We start from the raw sequence: 5,889 nt of genomic DNA, 5'->3' as shown, positions 1-5,889 counted from the left end.
GCACCGCCCCTCCCCGCCTGCGCCCATACTACCCACTGGGGGTGGGCTTCGCCCCCCAACCCCCCCATTGTTATTATTTTTTTTGTTACTTTTTTCATTAATAACTTTTTAACGAATAACGAGCGACGGCTAAAACCACCTGAAGGTTACTTGGGGTCATGCCCTTGACAACATATATAAAGGGCAAGATCATTGGAGCAGCCTTCCTTCATCGGTATATTTACCATAAAATGTATATAAAATGCAGGCACGCCAAGTTTTTGCTTCATTATGATCCCATTGGTGATTTTGGTCACTTTAAGTCTATTTTATGAAATTTAAAATTATTTGGAAAGACAATGGCATTAAATTTTAGCTGCATTACTTTTAGATGATTTAAATGATTTATTAAAAAGATATTTTTGTCTCTATGTCTAATCAAATACTTGGCAACTAATATGATCTCATATTCGTTTTTGAATAACTTTTATTTGTTAAAATAATATTCTTACAATTAGAGCGAGCTTTGTCTCTGATATCGTATACACCTCGTGCAACTTTGATTTTAAGCAAGATTGCTGTCGCGTTATTTCAGTTTTGTCCAGCAGACATCGCACGAAATTGATGAATGTTATCGACTTTGCTACGACATTACTCTTGATACCTTTGACCTTTTTGTATCTTTTTTATCATCGACGTGCAAGGCATACATTTTTGCTCTAATCCCAACGAATTCGGTCATGATTGCGCCATTGTTTTCGTCCCTCATTAGTCCTGGAACCTTTTTATTAGCGAGCGGAATATCGTACGCATTATTATCCACATAATCGCTAATATCAAATTTCCTAATGTCACGCTTTATGATTTTATACACATCATCACATTCGATGTGGTAAATAAGATTGTCCGTATCGATGTATTACTTTTCGTAAAAAGAAGGTAACATGTAATTATGGTGAAATTCGTCACACATGTCTTGGATATGTCGAGGATACACATACCCATGTAGATTGGTTTGTTGAACTTCAACTCGAGTTTGTGCACTTCTATCGCGACCAGATTCTCTGGAAAGACGCTACAACTGTAGAAACCTGTTCGGTTTCATGATCATTGCTTTCGCATCAAATCTGCCTTCCCATTTTGTTAAAAGCCGAACATCGACGTGATTGCGCACATTCTCCATGGTTTTGCCAAATACCGTGTTATTCAATTTGTACAAACTCTTTTCAAATTCGTTTGTGACTAATATTCTAAATTTCGTATTTAGTTTGATATAATCATGATCAAAGCCATGCCAAAAGCCACAATCGAAGCCATGGTGATTGCGCGAATTGCAATACGCGAATCTCTGTGATACGGAGGCCGTGACGAGTACACTGTTGCAGAATGCGATAATGTATGACGTAACGCTTATTATATACAGTTGCAAGGAGCTGCCTGCCGCTTGCCGGGCGGCTTACCGCGCATCAGACAGAACGGTAGGTCAGTGTGCGAGTGGCACCCGTTTGGCCACGTTAATATTGGCCACAGTTCCGATTGATTACGTTGCAATTGACCACGTTGCGATTGACTACGTTAATATTGACCACGTTGCAATTGGCCACGGTTCCAATTGACCGCGGTCCCAATTGACTAACCGCCCCGATTGACCACGGTCCCGATTGACCACTGTCCCGATTGGACACCGTCCCGATTAGCTACCGTTCCGTTTGAACACAGTCCCGATTGACTACCTGTCAGTCGGGACGGGGTCAATCGGGACGGTGGCCAATCGGGACCGTGGTCAATCGGGATCGTGGTCAATCGGAACCGTGGCCAATCGAAACGGTGGTCAAACGAAACGGTGGTCAATCGGGGCGGTGGCCAATGGGGACCGTAATCAATCGGGAAGGTGGCCAATCGGGACGGTGGCCAATTGAGACAGTGGTCAATCTCAACGTGGTAAATATTAACGTAGTCAATAGCAACATGGTCAATAACAACGTGGTCAATCGAAACGTGGCCAATATTAACGTGGTCAAACGGGGCGCTCCCTCAATGTTCGCGTCATGAAGATATTGCGGATATTCCAAATCTACCTCGAGAATACAGTTAATTGAAAAATCTAACGCGACATCCATAACATTAAATTTTGTTACGTCGTTGACCTGTTGAAAACCTCTGTACAGCAATGGTTGACACATTGTTCAGCCGTAAAGGTTGTTTACATCGAAATACATCAGATACGATGACGGTTTCGATGGATCATACAAAATCATGTACTTGTTGGCCCGCGCGTATCTCTTGGAACATTGACTTAGACCGTGTATACCACGTTCGACAAACATGATCATGTCTATGTCGATCAGCAATTAAAAATTAACTCGCGTATATTTTAGCATCGCGTCTCAAGTAAATCTGGATAGAGTAAAATAGTAAAATAGAGTAAAATAGCGGAAGTCCATAACTTCCGACGCAACTATTGAAAATTTTTAAAGATATCTGCCAACAGCAAGACGTCTATTTTCAAATATAGATCGCTGTTCTCGCCGAGCGTTTGAATCGAAAATCGCCGCCACACCGTGCAGGCATGTGCGTAATCGTTCTCGGATACGGTGTCACTTGTCAATGAACTATAGAACGAATCGCGTGGCGGTAAACATTTATCATCCAATTTTTCGATACGGTCAATGTACTTATATGGAAATACATCTTTTCTTGTAAGAAGATTGAAATTTTCTGCGGATAAATTACAGTATTTGCGTTGCAATATTCTCAGTTTCTCTTTGCTGAGATTTGACATCAATTTGTCGAACTGAGTCTGAACTGTCTGGAACTGAGAAATTTATGTGAATCAATGAATCGCAATTTTATACAAATATTTCGATTCTTTTTATCCTCGGTGCTTTGGATATATTTTGTAAACGATATATATTTTTCTTTTGTTATTGGAAGTAGATCTTCACAGCGCTTGTATGCTGCAGCTATTTCCTTGATAACAAAATGCACAACGTAGCCAAACAAATTGTGAAAAATTACGGGAATGCAATGCGAATCTTTGTAATTTAAGTTGCAATTTGAATGCGTGGCACCTCTGTATCGCCCGGTCAAATGGCAGTGATCGCGTACCCGCGAGTCGTCAGGCGCGAACGGTTTCTCGCACAGTGTGTGGTGCTGTTAAATCTTTCCTATTCGTTTCGCGTGAAATCGGCCATGGGTACATTTCTGGATAGGATAGGTTTTACTCTGTGTGCTAAACATCTGAGTTCCTCGGCGAACCATGCAACGCAATCTGTATCGCGACGAAACTGATACGTCGATAATGCACGTTGTACGAGCAGTGCACGTAGTAACCTATACTAAATACTCAATAATGATGATATTTGTAGCTCGACGTTTCGGGATTCTTCTCCATTTTTTCCAGGATACATTCCAGGTCAGCGTACACGACAAATGAGATACGTTCCTTTCTGCTGTAGTTGTTAAAACTCAGCCACTTATCGTCTTCGCTCGATAACCTGATCGCGCATTTGTTTATCTCCCCGTAGTCTACGGTGTGGACTTCCAACTTTTCGTTCGAACTGAAATAATGTAGACATTTGTAAATCAATTTATTAAATTTACATTTTAGTTTTAACAAATTTTTATTACATGTATACATATCTATCGCAAATGTATTTCTTGTGCTCGTTCTTGCTCAGCTGCGAGCTCACGAGGCGGGACAAATTCTTAATCCATGCAAAATGTCTCACGTTATCTTTCTCCACGTATAATAAATTGATGTGTTTCTCCATTTTCGTCAGCGAGGCGAATCGGTAAGATCGATACTTTTTTTTCTTCTCGATGGTATATACGTTGATGGAGATTGCGTTGAGTTTCTCAAATATTTTTATTTGACTTAAAGTCATGGGGAATTGAATGTCTTTGAGATTTAACATAGATTTATAATGCGGATATGAGGATTCTAGATCTGTGTTACATTTAGCTGGATATAGAGCAGCCACCACTGACCACGCGAAACATGCATTGTCCATGGATCGCACGATCACGACCTCTCTTCGTCATAATTTCTCGCGGTAACTGGATATGACACCCCGCGTGCAAAGGATTAATTATTATTTACATTATTTACATTATTAGTTTATTTACATTAACTAGCAAGTTCAGTATACGCAATAATGCCCACCCGCTGTCACATTCTTGGAATTCTTCCAGCGACGCTAAGGTAGGCTCAACAACGCGCAAATCGTACCACACGCGTAAATCGGAGCAAAGAAAGAGTTTCTCGTGGTAACACTTTTATTTTCGCGTTTGTCATCCGTTACGAATTCACTGTTAAATACAGTGTTTATCTTAATGTTATTATGTCTCTGCATAATATTCCGCACACGTTCGAGCACAATTTCTCGCGCATCTTCCAGAAACTGTCGAGGTTCAATGTTCTAGAATTTATTACTGCACTGGTCAGTATACGGCTTTCAAAAGCTGCGTCTATCTCACGCTATCTGAGTCCCGCGCTGTATCCTGCACCCACATGCACGAATCGTCCGCGCACCGAATTTTTTAAACTTTCGAGTCGTACAATACAAGCGATGGCAGATTGTCTTATACCGAGCGATAATCGCGGATGTTGATTTTAATTCTGTTTATCAAACGAATCGATGACACGCTTCGTTGGCACGCTGTTCTCACGTGATAAAGTCTTCTTGCGTAATTAGCCGGGTGGCTTGCTTGTCCAGGTCTGGCATCGTTTGCTCCATGTTCTCTTTGGCACGAATACACTGAAATACAGTATTTTGCAATGTTTTTCACAGCGGTTCTTACTCTGTGCAAATAGGACACATGTCACATGGCATTATTTGATATAATGGACAGCCGCATCTCCAGCATGAATAACCATCGTGGAGTATAAATTCTTCGAAACTGTGTCTTCGCATGAGATGAAGATATGAAAAGTGATTATTCCCTCTAATGGCGCATGAGGAGCAATATCTTCTTAGGTTTTCATTTTCTTCGTCTATATAATAGAACTCAAGCATGCACATTACATCTGTGATATGCAGACCATAAACTTCATTTGAGTCCATACATTACTTCGATCGCTTCGTTGTCCATACTACTATCGTTACTTGATTTTTCTGAAAAATCTTCTATTTTCATCATTTCTTGGTCACCTTCCATCATTTCTTTGTCATCTTCTTTATGCGCTACTTCTACCTTCATGTAATCATCGCGTGGTATTCTTCGATATCCATTAACAAGAGTGACAAGTTACATTTTCATAATCACCTGGTTGCAGTGAATCTCATCACTGACGGGGTGTATCAAAATCTTTACAATATACATATATGCTGAAACTAATAGATGTGGCCAATTTTTCGCAAATGTTGCAGATGTCATTTGATTTCGCGACGTGATCTCGCGGAAAACTGCCGTACATTGGCGCTTGATCAAAATTGTAAAATTGCGTTTTTAATACGTGTTCGGAGAAGTAATCTCGCCGCGAGGCATTTTGATTTTCATTGAAAAAATATTATAATATATTACGCGTATCTAATGTGTCACAGCTGCCGTACATTAGCGCTTGTGCAAATATGCTAAATTGCATTTTTAACACGTGTTCGATGATATGACCGCGAGACATTTCGATTGACTTTATATAAAGCTTATATTACGCGATTCTATTGTGTGACAGCTGCCGTACATCGGCGCTTCACCAAAATGTTATTTGTATTTTTAACACGTGTTCGACGATGTGATTTTATCGCGAGTTATTGTGGCTGCTCTTATAAATGCCCTTATAAATGCTCTTAAGATTTCACATTGTTAAAATGTCGAGCGAAGGGGACATGGCTACGTTCAAGCAAGTGCTTTGCGAGTACAGGAAAAAACATGGTATTAAATGAAAAACAAGTTACTGTTCTGCGATAG

General features: G+C 40.3%; 1 pseudogene; it reads right to left on the bottom strand.

Moving 5' to 3' along the window:
* Positions 1 to 1,262: 1,262 nt before the first annotated feature.
* LOC105449127 lies at positions 1,263 to 2,312 on the bottom strand (annotated as a pseudogene).
* Positions 2,313 to 5,889: the final 3,577 nt, after the last annotated feature.

This window comes from Wasmannia auropunctata, unplaced genomic scaffold (assembly GCF_000956235.1).
Source record: "Wasmannia auropunctata unplaced genomic scaffold, wasmannia.A_1.0 LD336078.1, whole genome shotgun sequence".
In the NCBI taxonomy this organism is placed as follows: domain Eukaryota; kingdom Metazoa; phylum Arthropoda; class Insecta; order Hymenoptera; family Formicidae; genus Wasmannia; species Wasmannia auropunctata.
Note: the sequence above shows the minus strand (reverse complement) of the source record. Positions and strands in the feature narration are given on the sequence as shown.